Source organism: Myotis daubentonii, chromosome 20, assembly GCF_963259705.1.
Source record: "Myotis daubentonii chromosome 20, mMyoDau2.1, whole genome shotgun sequence".
Lineage (NCBI taxonomy): Eukaryota > Metazoa > Chordata > Mammalia > Chiroptera > Vespertilionidae > Myotis > Myotis daubentonii.
This window is the reverse complement of record NC_081859.1, coordinates 9228463-9255404: the sequence shown is the minus strand read 5'-3', so window position 1 is coordinate 9255404 and position 26942 is coordinate 9228463. Positions and strand designations below refer to the sequence as shown.

The 26942-nt window shown below is 43.4% G+C and overlaps 1 protein-coding gene across 6 annotated transcripts in view; it reads right to left on the bottom strand.

Annotated features, from left to right (window-relative positions):
* ESRRG (estrogen related receptor gamma) overlaps positions 1 to 26942 on the bottom strand; it is a 461433-nt gene that overhangs the window by 400351 nt on the left and 34140 nt on the right. For 2 of the 6 annotated variants that reach the window (XM_059677808.1, XM_059677806.1), the window contains exon 2: positions 22330 to 22587. The exons of the other annotated variants lie outside the window; for them this stretch is intronic. The gene's annotated coding sequence lies outside the window, so the exon portion shown is untranslated. The remainder of the gene's footprint in view (positions 1 to 22329; positions 22588 to 26942) is intronic. 6 annotated transcript variants of the gene reach the window in all.

Sequence of the window (26942 nt, the reverse complement as noted above, 5' to 3'; positions counted from 1 at the left end):
AATAAATATCAAAAATATAAGTCTTTGTTTTACTATGGCTGCAAATATCAAAAATTTTCTATATGTGACACTGCACCAGAGTTAAGTAAGGGTCTTTCAAAATGCTGACACGCCGAGCTCAAAAGGTTCGCCATCACTGTTCTAGGCCCATGGTCTCAGTCTGAGCTCTGAGCACCGTCTTCTCAGCCATAGACTTCGTTGGAGCTGGTTCCAGGAAGACCAGCCAGGGCCACTGGTGAGATGTCAACAGCAGCTCTTCTGGCGACTAAGAAAGGCCTAGAGAAAAAGAGTCAGCCAGGATGGACAGAAAGGAAGGTGGAAGCAGGTCTCCTCTACTCCCATTTGGGGAAACCACATGGAAAGGAAAAGGTCCTCTCTACCTCCCCTTTGGGAAGATTAGATGTTCTGGGAAGGAGGTGACATTCTTTTGGGTAAGTACATAAATCTGCAAACAATGCTAGACATCTGAGAACACTTCCCCTGTGATGATCTGTGGCATTCTCTACCTGGAGCAAACTTCACTGTAAGCCAGATGTGCTTAAACCCCATTCGAGAGAATTTAATAACTGAGATGTCAAAGAAACTTATTAGAAGGCAATCATACCTATGTGATCCCCTGACCTGGACCCCGAGGAGCATCTAGGGTGATGTGCCAAGATGTCTGAGCTGGGAGGAGGGGGCGGGCAAATGGGGGGGGTGGTGATTAAAAAGAACTTCTGGCAGCCCAGCTTAATAAATGGATTCTTTGGCCCAGGAAGTTGCTGAAGTAGTAAAACTCAGTGCAGTCCAACCAAAATTAGGTTATACCTGAGAAATATCTTGATAAAAGATAGCCCTTGCCCAGAAAAAAAAAAAAACTACATTATTTCTCATTAGATGGGACAGACCGCATAACCTGTGAAACTTGATCATCCAAGGTCATAAATCGCTTGGGGACAACTCACGATTGAATAACAGAGGGGCCAGCCCATCTGAGTGTGAATGAGCCCTCATCTCAAAGCCGCTGGCAGGGAAGCCAAGCATCTCCTGCCCTAAAGACACTCCACAGGGAGGCAGGTGATGGTGCACCAGCCGAGCAAACGCCAGCCTCCAATGACCAACACTCCGAGTGGCCCTGTGGTTGGAACAGCGGGATCTTCAGGGCAGAAAAAAGAGGTTCAGACTCTCCATTGCCCAAACCTGGATGTGGATGGCCTAGTCCAGTGATGGAGAACCAATGACACGCATGTCAGAGGTGACATGCGAACTCAGTTTTTTGGTTGATTTTCCTTTGTTCAATGGCATTTAAATATATAAAATAAGTATAAAAAATATGTCTTTGTTTTACTATGGTTTCAAATATCAAAAAATTTCTATATGTGACATGGCACCAGAGTTAAGTTAGAGTTTTTAAAATGCTGACACGCCGAGCTCAAAAGGTTCGCCATCACTGGAGTAGTCCCATCTCCTCCTCTGTTCTCTTACCCACTGCCTTGTCCTCCACGTGTTTGTCTAAAAGGGGTCCCAGCACATGGGACTCCCACCAAAGAAAATCAGTCCCTAAACTCCATCAGGAAACCCGTGGATAGTGACGGCCTAATCCCTGTGTCACGAGGACCCGAGAGTCTGGTTCCACTATGAGAAGACCCTTCTAAGGCTCCAAATGATAAAAATAGTGCCATTTAAAATGACCGCTCAAGGTCAAGGAACATCCCTTTGGCCATCAGGTTGGAAAGAGCCAGATGTGGGAGGGAATCAGCGAGCAGAACAGAGTCCAAAGTAGAAAGAGCATTTTTTTAAGGTGTGCAGATAGGCTGACAAAGGGGAAAGTAAAATCATGAGAGAAAGGTTTTTGAGAGACTTTTTTTCCTACTATTTCACATCCAAGATCTGAGACCTCACCACCAGCCAACAAGCTGAAGTCAGCAGCTCCAAGTCCTCAGGTGGTTCTGAGAGAGAAAGGACTAGATAAAGGGAAAGACTGGGTCATTTGATAATTCTTGGCTTGAACCTGCAAGGGTTTCCCTTCGGATATTATCCTAAAGAAAGCTCCAGGCAACCTTAGGCGGATTCTTCGCCTGTCACTTCTAAAAGGTGAACCAGCTCAGGCTTACAATGGCTGACTCGCTGCTGCCCGAGTTCACACGCACCTTCTAATTATAAGAAACAGCCTTCTTGGGTTTCTCCAGGCAAAAGCGGAGAGGAAGCCAACATTATTTTTACTGCTACTGCAACCTCCAAATAATTTTCCATCTGCCTCAAATTAAAGGAGTGACGATGATGAGTCAACGCATGCCCACTGGCAGAGTCCACCCTTTTCTAATGTTTCTGGAACAGTCGTGCCATTTTCTGGATGCCGAGGTGAGAGAGAAAAGAGCCATACGGAAGAGGAGTTGGCCTGAGAGGCAGGTTACCTGGATGATGCACTGACTACACTTGGAAACAGCTGAGTGGCACTCGCAAAAGTAGCTCAGCCCACCAGGAGTCCTATTTCCCATTTATAAAATGCTTAGATGTCCAGTGAAAATAACAATGGCCAGAGCAAGGGAAGCATCTTTTTTGTTTGTTTTGTTTTTTTAATATATTTTTTATTGATTTCAGAGAGAAAGGGAGAGGGAGAGGGAGAGATAGAAACATCAATGATGATAGAGAATCATGGATCAGCTGCCTCTTGCACACCCCCTTACTGGGGATCGAGCCCACAACCCAGGCATGTGCCCTGACTAGGAATCGAACTGTGACCTCCTGGTTCACAGGTTGATGCTCAACCACTGAGCCACACTGGCTGGGTGGGGAAAGCGTTTTTGAAGAGGGAACCCCATTAGATTCACTTCAAGGTGTATAGGAAGACATACTAAGAATGTCAAACAGAGATCATGCCTGAGACTGAATTTTAAAGCTATGAGGAATGTGGTTATGCAACTTTTGAAGAGGTGCTATTGAATGGAGTGGGGTAATTAAAGACAGACCGACTTTAAGGTTTCATTCAGAAGACAAATCTGCACATATCCTCAGGCATGTTGGGTAACCCTGAAGCAAAAGCTGGGGCAAATTCATAGTGACTGTACACATCAACATCAAAGGCATCTCCATCTGTAAATTATTCCAAATGAATTCCTTGTCACCACTTAAGTAGTAACCATATACTACCTTCACACTCCCACGTTACTCTGTCTCACTTCCCATCTTTATAAAATGATCTAAGAGAGAGCTATGTGTTCAGAAAGTTATTTAGTAACATCTATGATGCCCTAGCCAGTTTGGCTCAGTGGACAGAGCATCAAGCTGCGGACTGAAGGGTCCCAGGTTCAATTCTGGTCAAGGGCACATGCCCGGGTTGCAGGCTTGATCCCCAGTAAGGGGTGTGCAGGAGGCAGCCGATCCATGGTTCTCTCTCATCATTGCTATTTCCATCTTTCTCCCTCTCAGAAATCAATAAAAACATATTTTTAAAAAAATCTCTGACTAAATATCCCAGGGTCCTTCAAAAAACCCTAAGCGCCCCTTGACTTGGCGTTTCTAGACTTGGGAGATGGGACAACTGCTGTCAGTAACCAAGGCAGCAGTCTTAGGAGAGGACAGTTCCCACTGTTCACTGGGGTGAGGGATAGTGAGGACTGGAATCTGGTCACTCCTGATCCTTAACAACAGCAGGACATTCCTGAGATGGTTTCTCAGGGACAATATGGGGCAGTTGGTTAGGGAATTTTGTGTCCTCCAGCCAGAGCCCACGGACTAATCACCCTGAGCCACTAAGGAGGCTCTTGAGCCCTATGGGAGTCTGATGAAAATCAACAGGTCACCTGCAGATGAACGTGGAGGTCTGGAGGTACCTTTCTTTCATCTTCCTTCCTTCATTCTTCCTTAATCATCACAAAATTATACATCTGTGTATGCATGGTCCATGGACATGGACAGTGGTGTGGTGTGAGCCAGAGCGGGGTGAGAGGTGGTGGCTGGGTGGGGGTGGAAATGGGAACATCTGTAAGAGTGTAAACAATAAAAATGAAAAAAAAACTCACAAAATTATATATCTTAAAGTGGCTGCAAAAAGACACCTCAAATGGTGTAGAAATGTGTGATTCTTGTTCTAGTCATTATTTAAGAATAAATATTAAAACAAAAATTTTATGTGTTCCCCAAATTATTTCCTTTATTCCAAACAATTTGATTGGCATGACAAATAAAGTAATGGTCTTGTTCCTAAAATATGGTGTTTTTATTTTGGTTTGTTTTGGTTTGATTTTTACACCCATAGGACAAAAGAAAAGTCCTCGTGTTCCTTCAAGAGCCACCAAAGGGCTGGCTATTGCCATGGTTATAATCACCAGACATGGGGCAACATGGTAAGGAGGGGTTGGCACATTTTTCCAGGAGTAAAGCCATTTGGAAACCCCGTGGTGTCCCAATGACACCAAGCCTCTTGTGCATGGCACTGTTTTACAAGAAAGACCCAGCCGAGTCCTCGGCAGCTGTGAGGTTGTCAGCCGTGGCATTCTTTACAAAGCTGGGTGGCTGCTCACTGCTGACATGTTCAGTTTTGAGCTCTTGGAAAAAAAATCCTCACCGGAATGTTGAGCTAGGCAAAGATAGCAGATGCCCATCATACATTAGCTGCTTAGGAACCTTCTGGAAACTACTGAAAAAACCCGAGTATTCTGAGTTTGCACATTGCCATCTCAGGTGCTTTCATCGAAATCCCTCCAGCTTCCCTTCCTGAACCGCGACAGCCAGACCAGAGCCGATCCAATAGGCTATTGATCATTTTCTTTCCAAAGGTCACGGTGGGGAAGAGCAAAGGCCAGACAAACCACACACTCCTCTAAGGAAGATGTGCATTTCATTTACTTCCTTTATAACCCCTGGCGGGCTTTCAGCAAAATGTGGATATGTCTAGAAAGGTCCATGTGAGGTTTGATACCATATTTGCGATCATTTCTGTGGTTTTCTCAATCTGGAGTTCTACTCAAAAAGCCAAAATACCTGTGGCAATCCTCCTGAACTCCCGTCTAAGCAAAGAAAGCAACTCAGCCCAGCTGGCATGGCTCAGTGGTTGAGCGTTGACCTATGAACCAGGAGGTCATGGTTTGATTCCTGGTCAGGGCACATGCCTAGGTTGCAGGCTTGATCTCCAGTAGGGGGCGTGCAGGAGGCAGCTGATCAATGATTCTCTCTCATCATTGGTATTTCTCTCTCTCTTCCTCTCCCTCCCTCTCTGAAATCAGTAAAAATATATATATTTTTTTTTAAAAAAAGAAGGCAATTCAATAGCACACTTTGTTATCTTCTCATGCAAGTAAAACAGTCTCCTTCTGAGAGGACTAGATCTTGCCACAACAGTGTCTATTTAGGCAGTAGTGACCTGAACAAAGCTAAATGTATGGCTACTGTGGTTATTATAAGGGTGCCTGGCAATAAAATACTTGGCCTTAGCAAATAGACATAAGAGGTGAAGAAAGGTCAGAAGAAGAAAAAACAGATGAGAAATCAATGTCAAAAGAGGTCATTTTATGAGTTTCCAAAGGAGCCACAGTCATTGATTATAATATCACCGAAACAATGCAGGCCTTGTGAGAGCTGAAATTACATTTCCAGTCTGAATTTATAGAACTCAGTGCCAACTCGGGTCCTGATTGTCGCACATTAATGGGAGCCGCCTGGTAAAGCATGATCTAGATGAATTCCGTGGTCCTGGGTTCATATAACTAGGTACATGATTGAGGAAGGTTTGGAAAAGGTTGCTTCTCCAATTTCAGAGACATTGCCATCATAGCTGGGGGCCAGAATTATGTCCTAAACACAGAAATTGGATTATGGCACCGCCTAGCTTACAAACCACCAAAGCCCTCTTGCTCAAACAGGGTAGGTTAGGAACCCTTAGACAATATGCAAGCCCCTTCTTATGAGGTCACCACCGCCTCCTTTCCTGACTTCAACTGATGCTCCCATCCTCCCAAAATGCTTTCAGTTTTCCCAAGCCAACATACACTTCCCTACCTCCAGGTCTTTTTTTAAAATATATTTTTATTGATTTCAGAGAGGAAAAGAGAGGGAGAGAAACATCAATGATGAGAAAGAATCATTGATTGGCTGCTTCCTGCATGCTCCACACTGGGGATGGAGCCCACAACCTGGGCATGTGATCTGACATGGAATCAAACCATGACCTCCTGGTTTTTAGGCCGACGGTCAACCACTGAGCCACGCCGGCTGGATTCTCCCAGTTCTTTTAGAGATAGGTGGGCCATTAAATCACAAGTAAATAACAAAAACTAACAACAAAAACCGGAGATCAATTAAATCCTAGTAACTAAATGCTTGTAAATAAGAGGCATTTTCCCCAGGACCTCTTTCAGGCTTCCGATTCACAGGAAGTGAATGGGCTCAGCCCACCTTTAACTATGAAATAAAGAGACAGTGGCACTGGACTGCAGACAAGGCGAGTCCAAATTCACTGCGCTTTTATTAAAAACAGGAAAAGGTCAGTCCTCCTCCCCCAAAGGAATGGCAAGGGCTTGTTGGAATTATTACTCCAAGATAGTTTCTTTATTAAATTCACTGTGCAGAAATAGAACGACAGTGCCAGGGAGAACCAGAAAGACACAGAAAGGCTTACTTTAGCCCTAAACTCAATTGAATGCAAGATGCACAATGTCAGTATCCTCTTCGCTGTGTCTACAAACCAGATGTAATTTAAGACCTAGACTGAATCCTTAATGAACTAAGAAATTGTGTCATTAAATAATCCACTGACGATAAATACATCATCTTTGCTCTTCCCCGCAAAATAAATTAGGAGTGATATGCCAGGTACAACTTTTTGTTTTGTTTTGTTTTGTTTTGTTTTGTTTTGTTTTGTTTTGTTAATCCTCACCCAAGGATATTTTTCCATTGATTTTTAGAGAGAGTGGAGGGGAAAGACAGAGAGAGAGAAAGAACAATGTGAGAGAGACACATTTATTGGTTGCCCCCTGCATGGTGATGGAGCCTGCAACTGAGGTACATGCCCTTGACTGGAATTGAATCCAGGACCCTTCAGTCCATGGGCCAACGTTCTATCCACTGAGCCAAACTGGCTGGGGCCCAAATATAACTTTCCTAACAACCTCATTGCTATCCAGGGACATGGAACAGCCACCTGCTCTGGAACCTAGGTTTACTTCCTGTTAGAACCAAATGCTAGTTAATGCATTAGTTTGAGTGGCTTTGGAAATGGATGGTGGCCCAACCCTGCCCTGTTCAGCAAACACATTTTCAACCTGGGCAGTCCCAGGAAAATCGCAAGCCCAAGTTCAGCGCCAACTTAAAATGGATTCCTGAGACATCCCCCGCCCCCCATCCAGCGGGTGAATTAATTCTATTTGTATTAATATTTGGAATGTCATGCAGGATGCCACAGCTGGTTTGGCGTTACGCTCTGGCACCCTCCACAACATTTTTATTGTGAAAATGACAATATTTTGAAGGCTGTGGCATACAGTGTGAGGGACGTTACAAGAGTGAAAAAGATGAAAGTGTTTCCTCTGGTCTCTGTCTTTTAAATATCCTAGCTTTTCAACAGCAGGCTGTGTCTTGGTGTTAAAGAACAGGGCACCATGTTCAATTTCAGTGCCAGGAGGGGTCCTGTTTCTCACCACTTGTAGGAAGCCAAAAGATCAGGAGCTCCAAAATAATGCTCACCAATGGCAAACTGGTGAAGCCACTATGGAAAACAGTAGGAAGGATCCCCCCAAAATTAAAAATAGAACTACCATATGATCCAGCACTTTGGGGTATTCTTCTGAAGAAATACAAAACACTAATTGGAAAAGATATCAGCACCCCTATGTTCACTGCAGCATTGTTTACAATAGCCAAGATATGGAAACAACTTAGGTGCCCATCAATAGATGAATGGCTAGAGAAGAAGTGGTACATATATACAACGGACTATGACGCAGCTATCAAGAACAATGAAATCTTGCCATTTGCAACAACACGGATAGACCTAAAAGGTATTATGCCAAATAAGACACAGATAGACAAATACTATATTACTTCGCTTATATGTGGAATCTAAAAAACAAACAGACAAACAAAACAGAAATAGGCTCATAGATACAGAGAACATTTTGATGGTTTCCAGATGGGAGCCAGGTTGGGGGAGGAGGACAAGGTGGAAAAGGGGGAGGGATTAAGAAGTACAAATTGGCTATAAAAACAGCCACGGGGATGTAAAGTATGGCATAGGTAACATGGTCAATAGTATCGTAATGACTGGGGTCAGGGGGCACTAGACTTATTGAGATGATCACCTCATGTGTGATATCAGTGTTTACGTGATATGTTGTGTACCTGACACTAATATAACATGGTATGTCAACTGTAATTGAAATTTTAAAAATAATTAAAAATAATAATAATGCCCACCACTCAGGCACATGCGGGCAAAAATGCTCCCTATGAGGTCAAAAGCTACAGCAGCCTCTGGCTGAGCATATCCGCGCTCAGAAGCCCTCATAGAGGGAGGGCAGAGGCTGAAGTCCCCTTTGGAAAGTGTTTGCAAACCAGCTACTGTCTTCATGGCCACAGGGACCAAGCTGGTTTGGATCAGAACAAACCAGGTAGAGACAAATACCTCCCTTCAGTCTATAGTTTCAAATGTTTCTTCAGATCCAACCCTTTTATGGCCTTGGCAATGCAAACATCCCTGGTTTGAGTTGTATTTCTTTCCCTTCCAGGCTTCCGGTGAAGATGTCAAGAACATTAATGTGGCCACTGAGAGCTGGAACAACAATGAGAGTGAGAACAAACAAGGCTCTTGCTATTTAACCAACACTCCGCCAATCAGAAAGCAACCAGCATGTACCCATGTGGCCGGCTCTTTTCTCCCCCAGTGAGACTATCGAACGTGGGCCTTGGGGGTTTTACCCACTGTTACCACTCCTCACGTCCTCCCTCTTTAATGGGTTCTAGAAAAAGCACAGGAGATTGCAGTTTCAGCAGACAGGGAAAACTATGATATGCTTTACATAGTTATTTTTATATTTAATCCGAGAGCAAGAGAGGACTGCGCAGCCCAGCTGACTCTCAAAAGCATTTTAGGAAGTTGGCGAGTGCACAAGCCCCCTCCTGCTGCCTCCCACTGAGAAGTAACTGGATCTGGGCTCTAGATATGTCTGCCCATGATATCAATAGCGCAGATAATTAAGTTAGTGCAGCAAACTAGCTGCGTGCTTTGAAGTGTGGATACAGTTGGTGTGCTAACCTTTCCCTCACCTGATAGGCTAAGCCCTACAAGCTCCTCACACATGTTAACAATCTTGTGACCTTTGGTCTGGCCTCATTATCACATCATTTAGGTCACTCAACCACGTGGGGTCTACCATAAAAAGGACTGCGGCTAGTAAACTGGGAGAGCGAGGGAACAGACTCAGAAGCAGACTCCGCCAGGGTGAGACGAACCTTCGACCAGAGGAGCTATGATGAGGATCCTGCGGATTTCTTGCTGCGGGCGCTGGAGGAAGTGGATCATGGAGCCAGAGAGACACTGGCTGACCTAGTGCTCTTCAAACTCCGAATCCCGTCTATGAAAGTCACATGAGGTGTTTCTAAAAATACAGGTTACTGGATCCCAATCTTGAGAGGTGCTTGTCCAAACCACTGGGCTGGAGTCTGGCCTCTGAATTTCCATGAGCGCAAAGGGGTTTCTAAATTGGTAGTCCTTGGACTATGGTTTTTACAAAGTGCTAAGTCAAGTCTCTTAAGTCTCTAGTAGTACGTACAGTAGTGTGACCCCAGACACCACCAAACCCTTTACCCATTACAGGTGGGGCTTTGTATGTTTTCTATGTTTTCACGTCATTTAATCTCTGAGATGTAAAATATACGAAATAGACAAAGCCCCCAATGGAATACTTGCATATCAGGCCTTTTCTCCACTGAGGACAAGAGCAGGGGAGGCCAGGAGCTTGAGAAGGGCTGAAGCTAATACATGTAAAATATTAGGCTTCTTCCAAAGCATAGGCATTCTTTTTTAAAAAATATATTTTTATTGATTTCAAAGAGGAAAGGAGAGGCAGGGAGAGAAAGAAACACCAATGATGAGAATATCATTGATCAGCTGCCTCCTGCACACTTCTTTCTGGGGATGGAGCCCAAAACTTGGGCATATACCCTGACTGGGAATCGAACCCTACTGGTTCACAGGTCGACACTTAACCACTGTGTCACACAGGCTGGGCAGCATGAGCATCCTTTATAAATTTCACTGGAAGTTGATGATCAAAATAGCTTATCTGCATTACATGGAGGATCGGCCCTTAGGCCGGGAGAAGCCTCCTGTGAATGAATCAGTGCTCCGGTCCCAGGAAACAGAAGGAGATAAGAGAATACGTGGGTAGGGCTTCTTTCTATCCCACACTCGCCCTCAACCACATCCATCTCTGTACAGCGTCCCCAAACTTAAATAGATCCTTCTTATGTTCTATTTTGGGTTTTCAATGAGAAAGGAAGGGAAAGAGGCAAAAAGCAAAGAGAGCAAGAAATGAAAGAACCCGGGGACCAGAAGACCCCTTTTCTCCAACTCCAGTCCCAGCTGAGAACCCTGTAGCTCCGTGATGGAAAGGCCTTTTACAGTAAGAAAAAGGCAGAGGTGTTTCAACTGCTACTAGAAAGATAAATAGCCGAGGATATCCATTAGTGCCCCATAAATTCTGCTGCTCAGAATGCTGATGTATTTCTAGTGATTTGTGATGCTTTCCTTTCTGGTTTTTGATGGCCACTGAGGTTTAATACAATAGACCAGTTCGGCAACGGTGAGATGTGTAGCTAGGACAAACTTGATTCCTTGGACTCAAAGCCCCCAGTGGGTGTGAAAGCAGCCAATGTAGATAGCTTCCCCCTTCCCACACAATCCCCGCTGGGAGTGTGACTTCCTATGTGGCATTTCCAGGGAAAATTCCTTTGTTAAATGTGTTCTTGAAGAATCTCCCAAGAGGTTTGCCTAGAGAAATTTTACCTATTTTTCTTTCATACATGAGGTGTTAGTGGCTCAAACCCACCCCAATGATGACTTTTTTTCTTTTTTAAAATATATTTTTAAAATTGATTTTAGAGAGGAAGGGAGAGGGAGAGAGAGATAGAAACATCAATGATGAGAGAGAATCATTGGTCGGTTGCCTCCTGCACATCCCCTACTGGGGATCGAGCCCACAACCTGGGCATGTGTCCTGACCAGGAATCAAACCATGACCTCCTGGTTCATAGGTCGATGCTCAACCACTGAGCCACACTGGCCAGGCTCATGATGGCATTTTAAAGGGAGAGCTTCATGTCCCCTGTACACTCTGGAGATGGGACAGAAGACAGGTAGCTAGAAGGTGACGGCTACACATGTGAGCGACCACTTCGTTTTTACAAGGCTGAGCTGCAATGGCTACTTACTCTCTGTTATCACACACAACCCGAAGGCCAGTTCAGTCAGAATGGTTATTGGAGAGGAAAAGACAGATAGGCACAAGACCAGGTACAGAACTGGCAAGTGGGGAGTTATCAAAACTTTTCTACTTCTCCCTCCATAAGCAAATATAAACCTGCTTTATGATGGCAATCCTAGCTTCCCAGAGAAGCACTTTAGTGATAATAGCATCGTAGAATAGAAGCTTCAGCAACCAGGGGCATTTAGAAAAAGCAAGCCTTCCTCTTTCCAAATATATATGGTCATTGCTCTGTTCCTCACACTTGCTGCCAGGAGCGCCCCTTATTCATACAGACTCGGGGGCTGAAGAGTCCGCACTGAAGGACACGGCCATGGGATCTCAATGCCGTTGCTCTGAGGATTAGCTCAGTATATGGGCAGACCCTTTGGCTTTGTTCATCATAGCTATTGGTATTGTTGGGATGGCAATTGTTATAGGTAGCCCAGTTAGCCACAACACATATGACATTCCAAATACTGTGTACAGCAAATATGTGACACGTTTGTATTTTTCAGCTTTATTCTACATCCCGTTGGGAAAATTCTAATCATGAAATCAGCCATTTAAAAAAAAAAGTCTGAAAATATTGAAGCAACTACTTTGTCTCTTACCTTTCAAACGCTGGAAGGGTGTAGAGCAAGGCTTCCTGACCTCAATGCTGCTGATGTTTCAGGCTGGACGATTCTCTGCCATGTGAGGGGCTGCCCTATGAGTCCTAGGATGTTTAGCATCAGCCCCGATCTCCACTTATCAGATGCCAGTAGCATCTAGTTGTAATAATGAAACATGTCTTTGAACTTTGCCCAATGTCTCCTGGGAGGCAAATTTGCTCTTAGCTGAGAAATACTGATCTAGAGTTCGCTTGAAACAGGCAAATAAACTACAGGCACGGTTCTTTAAAATACAGCTCCAACATAAGGTGGTGTGCCCCCGCCACCAAAGATCTCACTTATGCCGCCAACAGCATATTGCTAGCAGTGAAGTGAGACCCAAAGCCTGCCGGGCCAGTGAGGTGCTTAGTCCTAACAAGCTATGGTGAGCAAAGTAGTCCAAACTTCCTCATATATGCAAACTCCACATTTAATTTTCTGCAAGATTACCCACAATAATTACAAAGTTCCTATAATACAGCCTTAAACGCTTGGCACCATGAGATCCATAAGAATTGATCATCTCTATCTTTTACCTTGGCTGTGTGCTGTGTCTGTGTGACATAGCAAATGAATGTAGGCCATATTTGCCTGTAATTTTTAGGATTCTAAAAGTGAAACTTTACTAAGGTAAGTTGATGATTAAATAATCCAACGGAGAGAAATACAGAGTAGAGCTCTTGCGTACATGTTCATTTTGATTTGAGCACGCATTCTGACTGAACATATTTGTTCTCTATGTGAGGACTAATAGTTTAATATTATAAAGATGATGTTGAGATATTAGCTGGTAGCTGCAACTGGTTAATGATGGTTTGAGGGCAAAAGCTGGCATCTATATGACAGCAGTGAGTTCATTCTACAAGGCACATACTGTACTTTGGAAGCATTTGTAATAGCTTGAAAAGATTTCCTTCTGGAATCTGGTTACCTTAAAGCTCTCAGAGCCATTATCAAATACATAATTTCTGTATCAGAGTCTTAGAGCAGCGATTTCATCTCATGGCATCATAAAATAATTACAAAAATTCTGCAGCACACCAAAAAAATATTTTTTGGCTGATCTGACAGAAAAATAGGTGTGATTTTGATTCATTCGTACAGGATGGCTATTGTTGTGTTGGCTCTTGTAATTTTTTTTTATTTGACAATAAGGGAAAAGAGGTCAGTGCCCCTGACTAAATAGTCAGCTATTGCATGTTTTAAAAATTCTTATGGCACAATGCTTGAAAATCACTGTCTTAGAATTAAGCCAAGCCAATAAATTCACCTACCACACAGAGCTACGCTTGGACCTTATTTACCGGATATTAGTAACACAGAGCTCCTATGAGAGAGAAAACACATTCATTTCACTTTCTAATATCCACAGCACTTACAAGGTTTCATTCCAAAGAGGGGGGAAAGGTGCCATATTTTAGCCAAGCTTCGGGCCAGTGCAGTTTAGTCTGTGTTATGTGCATGCTCTGATGAAGGAATGCTACATTGTCTATCCACACACTGGATCTCATTTAGTTTTCCCTTCACTTTTTTAAAAAGATTTTTTACTATTTTTTTTTTCAGAGATAGAGGGAGAGAGAGAAAAACATGGATCATCTATCTCCTGCATGCCCCTTAGCTGGGATCAAGCCCACAACCCAGGCATGTGCCCTGACCAGGAATCTAACCACAACCTTTCAGTGCATGCTGCCAAAACAACTGAGCCACACCAACCAGGGCATGCCCCTTCCCTTTTAAGATGATATATATGACTGACAGAGATTACTCCTCTTTTACGTGGTAAAGTGGGGGGACTACAGACAAACACAGAACTCGGCTTGCATGGACAAGGCCATTTCCCTTTTGCTTAGAGCTGCCTCAATCTCATCTTCTGAGAAGCAGAGATTGCACTTCCTGAACTCGGAAAGAGAGGGAAGCCTCAGGCCCAGGTAGGGAGAGGCACTTCCCCTTTCCCTACCCCTTTTCCATCCTTTTCTCGGCTGAATACAAATTCAGAATCTTTGCACCATCTTGTAATCACAGATGCCACACCCAACACACACAAAAATGACATCTCAAGTTGTTTCTTCTAACACCTTTTCCCCCTCCTAACTTCCTTTACACCCAGTCTCTAATCCTCCCTGTGCCAAATTCTCTTCCAAGACTGGGATCTCTACCAGGCAGAACCAGTCCAGATCTAGATTCAAAAACCCCCATTTCCAGTCTTCTGCTCTCTTTAAACAGGCTGCGCTACCATGAACAAGCCACTTGATCTTGCTGAGTGAACTCAGCGGTAAAACGAAGATGATAATTTGTGACTTCATAAATTTTCACTACACAAATATCATGTATTATTAGAAGAAATACCTACATTTAGAGAAACAGTGGAAAGGAGTCATTCGGCATGCTATTTCAGTGGACGCGGTAAGAGAACAATGATTTCTCAACAAGCACAGTTATTCTTAGGCGGCTTTTTTTCAAAAGCTGGTCACATGGTTCCATGACCTTCTCTAAAGAAAAAAGTGGACACCCATCACTATTTCCCTCCTTTCAATCTCCCCTCTCCGCCTCCTTCATGCAAACGCTGGAAAATGGTAATTGGGCAACTATGGAGTATATTTTCCCAAGAAGGAACTTAGGGCCTTTCCCTGGTGGCCTAACTTCAGGGATTCTGCTTAAAGGGATTTAAGGTGGTCTGACCTTGGCCTTAACCTTGGAAATTTATGAGGATTTCCCATGCCCCTCTTTCCACTCTGCCTGGACTGCCTCACACTTCTTACACAACAGTTTGGCCCCTCCTCTTTTCCTGGTGCCCTGTACTTCCCCATCCCCACATCTTTGAAGCAAACAGGAGGGCAGAAAGCACCTCTCGGAGGGGAACTCCATCTGCTGAACAGACAGAGATCCAGTCGGACACATTGTGGGAGCAGCGGGAAACTAACTATCTGGGGCAGCCCACAGCATCTGGTGGACCCCAGGGAGCTAGAGCACAGAGAGCACAAGATTCTCTCCAGTGCCCAGGCCGGATTCCTGGGGAAACAAGAATGTCCTAAACCTTAGCCCTTACATCATTCCTTACAGCTCAGATGCTGGCACTGAAGACTTGAAGGCAAGTCTGGCTGGCGTGGCTCAGTGCTTAAGTGTCAACCTCAGGAGGTCACGATTCAATTCCTGGTCAAGGCACATGCCCAGGTTGTGGCCTCAATCCCCAGAGAGAGGCGTGCAGGAGGTAACGGGTCAATGGTTCATTCTCATCATTGATATTTCTATCTCTCCCTCTCCCTTCCTCTCAAAAATCCAAATATCTATAATAAAAGTATAATATGCTAATTAGATTGAACGTCCTTCCGGAAGACCTTCTGGACAAAGCCTGGGCTGCAAGGGAAGCCTGGGTCCCGGGTGCCGGAGGGAAGACAGTGCCAACAGCCAGGGGAAGGAAGGCCTATTCTTGCATGAACTTCATGCATTGGGCCTCCAGTATGTATAAAAAAGAGCAGCACCTGCATAAGAAGATCATCCTCTATTTCTGTTTCCCGGAAAGGCCCCTGTTGTATACACGGGTGTGTGTGTCTTCCATCCAGGTGTCCCCAACTTCTTAGAAGTTGGTTCCATAATAACCACACCAGTTAGAAGACATCCTCACAGTAGGGAGAAGAATCTTTCTCTGGAGGGTCAAAAACCAGAGGATGACTCTCAGAAATGCTATGAATGGCAATGATCACAAGGATATCATCTATGCATTACTCAGTTTCTTCATCTACAAAATTGGAAAGAAAATGACTTATTTAGCTCAATAATTTTTTAAAAAATCAATTCAATAAGAGAAGTGAAAACTACTCTATATAAAAAGCATTAAATATTAACCACCTATAGTCTCCTACATATAGATTAATCTAACTTGCGCTGAGAGTTGCAAAAGCTCAACAGGACTTTTAGGCAATCTCCAGTGTTGACAAGTGAAAAAGCAAAAACATGATTCTAAATTCATTTGTCCCCATGTCAGAGTACTTGTTCTCTGTCCTCTCCATGTGTCTATGTCTTTAGGTCAAAAAGGTAACCTAGTGTAGTAGGACACTGTGCTGGATTTAAAGGTAAAATACCATAGTGTAAATCTCCAAATCCATTATCTCCCATTGTGTTGCCTTGGACAAAATGATGTCTAAAATTAGATGGTGATCCTAGACCATCCACCTCCAAGGATGCCTCAGTGTACCTGACACGTATCTACTCGTATCTCTCTCTCTCTCCTGACTATGTAATCTTACTTAATTTTCATAACAAACCTTCAGTGAGTGGTGTTGGGAATACTGGAGAGACACATGAAAAAAAAGGGAAGGAAGGAAGGAAGGAAGGAAGGAAGGGAGGGAGGGAGGGAGGGAGGGAGGGAGGGAGGAAGGAATTGGACCACTTTCTTACACCATATAAAAAATAAACTCAAAATTGATTAAAAACTCCAACATAAGATCTGAAACCTTAAAACTTGCAGAAGAAAACACAGGCAGTAAACTCTTGGATATCACTCTTAGCAATATCTTTTAGGATACATCTCCTTGGGCAAGGGAAACAAAGCAACAAAATAAACAAATGGAACTACATCAAACTAAAAAGTTTTTACACATAGAAGGAAACCATCAGCAAAGTGATTAGACAACCTATTGAATGGGAGAACCTATTTGCAAATGATACATTCCATAAGAGCTTAATATCCAAATTACTATATAAGGAAATCAAACAACAGAGAGAGAGAGAGAGAGAGAGAGAGAGAGAGAGAGAGAGAGAGAGAGAGAGAGAGAGAGAGAGAGGTATCAAAACCAAACAATTCAATTTAAAAAAATAGGCAGAGGACCTGAATAATTGTTTCTCCCAAGAGGAAACACAGATGATCAATAGACATATGAAAAAATGATCAACATCACCAATCATCAGAGAAATGCAAATCAAAACTACAATGAGATATTACCTCATACCTGTTAGAATAGCTATCATCAATAAATCAACAAACAACAAGTGCTGGCGAGGATGTGGAGGAAAGGGAACCCTCATGCCCTGGCGGTGGGACTGCAAATTGGTGCAGCCACTGTGGAGAGTAGCATGGAAATGCTACAAAAATTTTAAAACAGAGCAGCCACATGACCCAGCAATTCCACTTCTAGGTATTTATCAAAAGAAAACAAGAACACTAATTCAAAAAGGACATATGCACCCCTACGTTCATTATACCATTACTTGCAATGGCCAAGATACGGAATCAACCTAAGTGCCCATAGATAAAGAAGTAAAACATATATACAATGTAATATTACTGAGCCATATAAAAAGGATGAAATCTTGCCATTTGCAACAACATGGATGAACCTACAGGGTACGACGCTAAGTGAGATAAGTCAGGCAGAGAAAGACAAACACAGTATGATTCCACTTATATGTGGAATCTAAGAAAAGCAAAACCAGTGAATAAGCAAAACAAAATAGGAAAAGACCCATAGATATGGAGGCGGTTTAGCTGATGGCTGCTAAAGGGGAAGGGAGTAGAAGGATGGGAAAAAAATTAATTAAAAAGAATCATAGATACCATTGTCATTCACATGGCATCAATTCTAATCACAGACTTTTTCTCTGCCCTTGGGAGAGAAGACTGTAAGGAAGAGCCCACCGCATGTGTGTGCTTACTGGCCGGACCACCAGACAAGGGTGGTTAGGCAGATTGGCTGGGAAGTGTGAGAAAGTCATCCACCTAGCAGCTGTCCCCGCCTGAATGGTCCCAGGGATAAACAAGGGTCCCTCTCCAGAGATAACTGCTGGCATCTCATCTTCATTCCTTTCTGGAAAAAAGATTCCTACCCTTGTGAAGAATGTGTTGCCTTCCACACACAACTGCCAAAAACCCAACTGTAGGCAAAAATCCATCTGACAAAACCCCTTCACTGCTTTGATTCAGTTCTTAAAGGAGATTAGTTGTTGGGAGGTCACCGAGAAGCCATCCCTACTGCTCAGCGTAGCTGGGGTTTCAAAGCTCTCACTACTAAGGGAGTCTCCCTGGGCAAGGCCCCTTCCCTTCCTGCAGGTTAATCAATGAATCAACAAATAGTTAGTGAGCAGGGCTTCCCTGGGGTTTGCGGGTCTCTTCAGAGGTGCCTCTCCAGTTCAATAGCAGCAGAAAGAAAAACAGAGTTTTCTGACTCCTCTTAAAGTTGCCTTTTATAAAACCGGAGCAACATAAAAAGACTGTGGGTCTCTGGTCCCGCTTTCTCTCTTCTCTGAACTTTTTAGATTCACAAAGGATAAAGGAAATGCTATGTGGCTGAGAGAATGTATAAGAGGCAGAAGGACCAAAAGAAGAAAGAAAAGGGGGGAGGAAAGACAGGGAGGGGCAGAAGGAAGAAGGGAAGTAAGAGGAGAAAGAAGGAAAGAGAATCAGAGGTCAAAGGTCACAGCACGTGTGTGTGTGTGTGTGTGTGTGTGTGTGTGTGTGTGTATACAATCCTGTCTAGACCTGTCTCCTTGGTAGCATGCAACCTCCATGTTACTTGCTTGTTAATTGGTACTGCTCTTAATATATACCATTATCTTTGAGAACAACTGGTAACCACTGTTTTTTAGGCTTTTAGGATACATGTAATTATGAATTTCTTATGCCTTTAAATGTCCTCCTGCTGTCCACTCAGGCAATAGGATAAACTGTGCATGTTGCCTCAACACCTCCACAGGAATGGGGAACCTTTTTTCTGCCAAGAGCCATTTGGATATTTCTAACATCTTTCTCGGGCCATACAAAATGATCAGCTTAAAAATCAGCCTGCTCTGTTTGGTCAAACGTTTAATGAACTCACCCTTAATGCCTTGGCAGGGCCAGACCAAATTATTTCACAAGCCTTAGAAGGCAAGCAGGCCAGACATTCCCCACCCCTGCGTAGGACAAATCTTAAATACAAAAAAAAAGTAATTAATTTTCCTAAATATTTTTGTTTTATAAAAAAAGAAATTTATATGAAAATAAACAATACACTGCCATAAGATACTAATTGGGCTTTTAGTAAATGTGATAAAACACTGCACAGTTGTCCCTAGAACAGGACCATGCTATGACCCAATACTTAGGGCAGGACTCTACTTAACTACCTGTTTCCTCAGTTAAAACTAACAGTGAAAGTAGCAACAGTTTATTAAGTACTTATGAAATGCCAGACATTATCTCATTTAACCCTTTCACCTGCCCACTGGGGTGCCCTGCCTCCTCAATCTGCAGATGAGGGTCTGGAAGCTCAGAGAGGTGAAGTCACTGTGCTCACAATCCGACGGACAGTGAGGTCCAGAGCAAAGACTCCAACCCATGCCTGACTCAAAGAATGCGCTCCTAACCATCCTGAGGCTGACACCATTCCTGCTCTTCACCTTGGAGAAGCAAAGCCAGGGAAAGTAAAATCAATAAGTTTTATTATAATTTACCCAAATCCTCACTTAAACTTTGTATCCCCACATTGTCTTCAAAGTACTTCTCCCCCCACCCGCCCCAACATGAATTATTGGAGCTTCTTTTTCTGTTTCTTTTTGATGAGTCAAGATATTCTCTAAACAGAAAACAAACCAGGAGGCCCTAGCTAACCATGACATTGTAAAGCATTCTTCAGTCTAAGTATGGAGTCAGGCATGCCAACATCTAAAAAAGCTTAATTAAAAAAAAAAAAAAGGTTTTACCATAAGTACTATGTTAAGACTTACAAGTCTAAATAAAGAGTTTGCTAGAGCCTGGCTAGTGTGGATCAGTGGTTGAGCATCAACCTAAGAACCAGGAGGTCACAGTTCAATTCCCGGTCAGGGCACATGCCCAAGTTGCAGGCTCTATCCCCAGTGTAAAGGTAGCTGATCAATGATTCTCTCTCATCATTGATGTTTATACCTCTCACTCACTCACCCTTCCTCTCTGAAATCAATAAAAATATATTTAAAACAAACAAAAAATCCAACAGAATTTGCTAGAAACACATCCTAAGTGTATATGGGAAAGGGGGTAGGGAGATTCTCTTATACCTACTGACCTTCTCAACTATAACCCTCATGCTTTTTTCATGTGCTGATTGAATTTATCGTAGTGGCAGTATTGATAGAAAAATAAATACCTGAGATCCGATTCTTCAGTATGTTATCTATACATGTATAATTATGCATCTTTTGAGAAATATCTGAACGTTTGACAGGAGGTAAATATGAACACGTCATTCCCTTTTGCTCCACGCTGACACGCGCATTGGCATCACGTGCTGTGCAGGAGGAGGTACGGCTCAGGAGAGCCGTTCAGGTCTTTTTCACCTTGAGACACAACACCGTCAGCCAGACCTCTGCTCCCAGGGCCTGTGGCTGTCGGAGACCGGAGACCGTGACTCCGAGCCCTTTGCTCCTGCACGCTGAGTACCAATCAGGCCCACCCTCCAAAGCCGGCTTTTTAGGTCCCCTGCCTCCTCAGTTTGATGGCTGGAGTTTCTTCCCTCATTTCCTTCACTAAACAAAGCTGGTGTCACTACCCAGCAAACCACAAGGTGAGCACTTAACACAAATTGTTCAAGTGTCTCAGCTGAAGGCACATTTAAGAGCACAGTCATATCCACATGCAGACAGACACCATCTCTCCCAGGGAAAGGCGCATGGTGTGGGAAGGCCGGGTCCGTGCAGAAGTCAGCCAAGGTCTGCGTGGATGAAAACGGTAGGGTTGGGTGCTCATTACCATACTGCATTACCATATTGCAGAAGTTGCTTGGAAAGCGAATAACAGTTTTCAGAAAGACTGAGATTCAAGTCCTCAGAGATTTCAAAAGGGTGAGAAAAGACAGTTAAATACATAAAAACTAAGGGGCGAAATTACCTATGCCTCTTCCTTCAAAGCAAGAGGACCACTAGCCCACAGTCAGCAGAACCTTCCAGGAAGGAAGCCCTGGCGTCCCCAGATTCCCTTTCTGTTTCTAAAATAAAGGCACTTACTGTGAAAATCCACAAGTCCCCACACTTTGCCCAGAATCTCCCATTGCCCACCCTTCTCCATGGGAGCAGAGAGTGGGGACGGCCAACTTTGCAGATCTAGCGACTTGGTTTGGTGGCAGATGGGTATGTGTTGGGTGGGAGTGGGGGGGGCACAGAGAAAAGCAAGACTTTCCCTTTAAAACTGAACAGAAGCTGCTACCACATCACATGACCTTTTACCGTAATTTCTATTAAAATCATTTCATGTCTGGTTGCCTCTGCTCTCTGGGCTCATTTGTATTGTTTACAACGAGTCGCTGCATGGGCGGTTAGTGGTGGCTGGATCCATGGTTACCCGTGTTCACACTCACTAGGTAAATGGAATGCAGCTCTGCTCCGGGTTACAGGGAGCAAGCTCTTAGAAAACCACAGCCCAGCTATCAATCAGGCTAATCTGAGAGAAATTAATCTTCTGGACGTAGGTATTGACGCATATGAAAAATTGATAGAAAGGGGGCATGTGCTTTTCTGGGTTGGAGTTCCCAAAGTGGACAAGCTGAGACTGGACTGCGAGTCTCGGAATAGTCAGTCTGTGGTCAACATCTGACAGCCGTTCACATGGTGCATCTAAACAGCCTTCAAGGGTATGAAGACCCCTTTAGAACACACCCACCCACATTTTGTGAGCGTTTATCACACCTGAGTGTTCTGAGGACCGAGAGAGCACCTACATACAGGTTTAACCAGACTGCAATCCCAGCAAGGAACTCACACAGAGGCATGCAAGACAACCAAACACCAGACAGACAGCTCTGGGTAGGGATCAATTAAAACAAAAATCTCAGTGGAATTTAATGTACTCTTTCTGAGTAAATTAAAAATGCAATCTAATATGTTTTATTCAGAGCAAGGGCAGTACAAATTCCTTCAAGTGCCCGTGAATTTCTGTGGTTAATTCTTTACAAACATTCCCCCAAAGCAAACTTGTTTCTGGAGATGGACATGACTGACACTTATCATCCCTAGTAAACATGGAGAAGTTGTATAGTTTACTGCCCCCACAGTAATCGTCCCCCAAGTCACATTGCAATGCCAAGTAAGAACAGCAAATAGTTAAAGCTAACACACTACAACCCCGTCTACTGCAAAGTCACTGTATCAGAAGCTACAATTGATTTGTTTCCTCAGAACGACTTGAAAATGAATGTAACGTAACGTCGGAAAAAGCCCTCCTGCTCTGCTAATCGGATATTGTATAAGGGTTGATTGCAGCTCAGCCCTGCACTATTGCCTAAATCGCACATACTCACACGTTCTGGGTTCTTCCAAGAGTTTGGTGCAGTTTCAAGGACAAATGTCTTAAGGAAGCCTCTCTCCCGTGCAGCCAGGAGCCTAGCTGGGATCTGATGACAGGAGCATGGTGCTACATCTGACAACCGAGAAGGAAAGGTCCTGCGTGCAGAGGAGGTCTTGGACAGTCTCGGGGTGCAGGAGGCTGCTGGGAATGTGCCGGTTGGTCTGCTCCCGGGTTGTGTGTACACGGGAGCAGCTGATCCGTGTTTGCAGCCCTGCAGAAAGGAACCTTTACTGAAAACCAATGGCATCACATTTCAGCGGGGCCGGTGCCAAGTGCTGGAGAGCAGAGCAACCTTTGACAACTTCACACAATTCACCCGGGCAGCCTCCACCACAGGGCGGGGGGAGGGGGGATGTGTCCCCACCAGGTCTCACCTCCAGTGCGCTCCCTGGGAAACCAAACACAGCTACCCACCCACAGGCCTCTGATGACGCTATGCTTATTCCCTGGACTTCTCTCACATGCAGCCCTGACCTCTGCCATCCTGACCTCCCACGGGCTCTATCTTCACGGGATTTGAGAACTGAGTCCCCATTTCTAAAACATATTTCTCTCTCTTTCGTTTATAAACCCTCAAATCGGCATGTTACTAATCCTGTGTTGAGTATTTATGACTCCCCTGACATTCCTCACAAATAAATCAAGGAAAAAATAATTTAGGATGGGTAACATGGAACCTAGCTCTTTTGTTTTTAATATATTTTTATTGAGGAAGGGAGAGGGAGAGAGAAAGAGAGAGAAATATCAATGATGACGGAGAATCATTGATCAGCTGCTTCCTGCATGCCCCACACTGGGGATCCAGCCCCCAACCCAGGCATGTGCCCTGAGAGCAAATAGACCGTGACTTCCTGGTTCATAGGTCAGCGCTTAACCACGAAGTCACACCAGTTGGGTGGTACCTGTATGCTGCTTCCAAATTTAGAGGCTGGACTTTGAACGTGACTGTTTGGTTGGTTGGGGGCCATTTTCTTATTATTCTTTATGAACCTCACTAGTAGAACCTACTAGGATCCCAAGACTATGGCGATACCAGGAGCAGCCATACAATACAGGACATGGTATAGGATGTTCAGTAGTGGAATCACCCTCTTTACCACCCTTAATATGGGGGAGAAGGAAAATTCTAGACCTTGCCAATTCTAAAAGGGAAAGAGACCGTAAGATACAGAGGGGGCAGGGGCGATTGGTTGCCATAGCAAACTCGATCCCGGTCATGGCACAGTCACTTTATTCTCCGTGTTCCTCCCTGCCCTTCCTCTTCCTTCCATCCCAACGACAAGTCTAGGTGATAGTCTATTTTGTGGTATTTTCTCACGATGGTGCGTCTCACCTCAAAGGGCAGAAATCAGAACTGACAGTTTAACAAAAGGCCACGTTCAACGTAGCAGGCAGCACAGGGCCGTGTGCGTCCACTTCTCTGAACGCCAGGCCAGGAGCTGCCTGCGCAGCTGGGGAATTATCCCAGGAAGGCCTTGGCTCACCTTGGGGCCTATTGTTCAGAAGTAACCATAACCCCTGACATCCAAGAGCTCACAGAGCATGATGAGAAGACTGGGCTCTGGTGCCAAATGGGTTTAGCTTCCTATCCTGGCCCCACTACTTTCTACCTGCATGAGGTTGGGAGTTGCTTCAAAGCTCCAAACTTCTGTTTCCTCATCTATGTGATGGTGTCATTGCAGCTACCATACAAGATTGCTGTGAAGATTTAAGGAATCACATACTCACATAGGTCAGGGGCTGACCACAGTGCCTGGCACCCATGCATTTAAAAAACATTACTGAGCCTCCTCTAGGAATCAGGCACAGTGCCAGACACAGGGGAGGGAGCACAAAGTCATGTGAGACATGGCCACTCCTCTCAAGCACGTGGCCACATGTGAAGTCATTCCTCCTTGCCTCCCGGAACTTGTGTAGTCTCTTTCATGAAGCACTAAATGCTTTCAATTGCCTTGTCTCATCCCATTCAAATACTTAACACATAGCCACTCTGAGGGAGGATCTAAGCAGATTTTTGGATTTGCCTTTTGAAGATATATTGTCTGTACACACAGCCCAAATGTCTTGAATAATTGTTGTCCTACTGCTTCATTTTATGCTTTGAAATGTAATCCATTTCCAATGGAAGAATTGGCTAGATATTTATCAGTGAATCAGACATTAAAAACAAGAAAATATTCTAGAAAGATATCACTCTAGAATCTAGAACTTGGAGTTCAGCTCATGTATTACACTAATTAGTGCTGATATATCCTGGAAATCTTTGTTTAAATGGAATTTATATTATTAAATATGAGGATTTACTGCCAAATAATGATTCCTTCAGCCTTAACACAAATCCAGGAAATTTAGATGAATATCAACGCCAATGCAGAAGTGCAAGGGACAGGTCATGTTTGAGACAAAGAAAACAATTATTCAATATATTGTTTTTATTTTCAGTCATTCACATGTTTATTTAGACAAGCTGTGGCCATCTGTAAAGGAAACTGAACATGCTCCTCACATGTTGGCATCACTTAGGGTAGAATTATCAGGCTTGCTGCATTTAAGTGGCCAGCTGCATACTATTTCCTGCTTCCTCCCTAAATAAAGTAATATGTAAAGTATCTAGCACAGTTCTTGGGCCACAGTGCACAAGAAACAGGCCTATCAAAGACCACTCTGGAGTGAAAACAAATGGCCTAAGACTTGGTCAGCATGGAGAACTGGCTGACCCAATGACTTTTCCTTACCACCTTCAACTACAAGTAGGTTTACAGTTGTGAAATAGAGTTTATTTTTGAATTACTATTTATTAATTATTGTATTTTTTTCCATATGAACAACTGTAAACCTACCTTTGCCCACCCCTATAAAAATAGTTTCCACGCACTTTTATACCTATAGATCTCACTCCACTCCCACAACCATCTTGGAAGCAGATGCTTTTATTATTCAACTTTTTACCAATAAGACCAATTCAGAGAATTTAATAACTTTACAAGATCACACAGGCAATAAGTGGCCCAGCACAAATTTCAAAATGGATGCTCTAACTCCAATCCCCAAAGCTTTTCCACATCGCTAATACACGTGGAATGTGCAGCCATTCACTGCCCTCTTTTCCTTATAGTTTCTCCTCCCACAGATCAGTTAAATGCAGACCAGACTATCTTACACACAGAGAGAGATATGCCTCTGTCCTCTACCTTCAACCACCTTCTACCTTTTCTTCTCTCACATCTTAGACAATAACTTCAGAGAATAATTTTCCTCTCCATTCTCCCCGCTCTCCTGCTCTTCAAGGCATTTGGGTGTCAAAAAACAAATATCATCACAGGTAACAATCTTAGAAAGAGTGCTAATGTTACACTATTCCAGGGGGGAGGGTGGGGGGGGAGAGGAAGCCAACAATTTTGTAACCAACTGCTAAAAATTCCAAAAGTTTCTTAAAATCCCCCTCAGAGACTCTGCAATGGTTGTAATCCATCTTTTTAACTTGCAGTTATATGCGTGTTCTCTTAAACCTCAACCCTCTGGTTTCTAGATAAGTGATAAACTGACATCTAATTCTAATCCCTTTTTGTTATGTTTATCGCTTGTATCATAGCAGAACTGCTTTTCACATTTTTTCATCACTGATATATAATATTTCACTCTAACAAAAGTAACGTAGATTTTTATGGCCTAACCTAGTAATCAGCATTTTAAGATTATCTTCTATAGAAAAAGTGTCTTTTGAATATCTAATCATTGACCTGCAAATGAAATATTTTAATGAAATTTGAGTGTCGAAATTTCATAAAGCTTTTGTTTCAAGGCACTAAACCTGAGCTCAATTACTACTCCACACACTAGTATTTCTGGCCATGGCATAAGGTCATACTTTAGTCAGCAATCTGTTTACAGAATAGAAATAAACAGGAATGTAATTCACTGGTTCATTCATTATTAATCAATTCTTTAATTCAAGGGTGAAGTGCGTTGGAGACCACCAACTCAAAACTCCTCCCTTTTAGAAATGAAGAGACAGAGGCAAAGCTTCGCTGCTCTGTGCTGAAGAGGGTAAAAGATCAAACTATCAACTCTACCTCGGACCATTCTGACTTGTTCTTAACTGAAGACGGATATTCAGTAGTTCACACATTAGCTAAAACGAGCAAGTTTCTAACTCTGAAGGTGATGGATCTAAAGGATCATCAGCTATTATGTTCCATTTCTGCAACCCTTGGAAATAAATGTTCATACTAAATAGAAAATGAATTTCTGATAACTGAATTAAACGGTTCCTCTAAAGAGCCAACTTTGGATTTCTTTCCACACATAATAACTTGGAAAAATATATAGCCTGTGTTTACTATAGCACTATAGTCACCGTCTCTAAGAAGAGCTATAACTTGCTAACAATTTTCCTGATTTATGTTTGGAAACATACAGGGCATGAAATGATTTCTGCAACCTTACATTTTCCTCAAGAGCACTGGTAGGCAGGATATATATCCCCAAAATCATGCTGGATTGCTTGTTACAGCTCCTTTTCTAATAGAAATGTGTGATAGGCAATTACACATGTTACACACACAC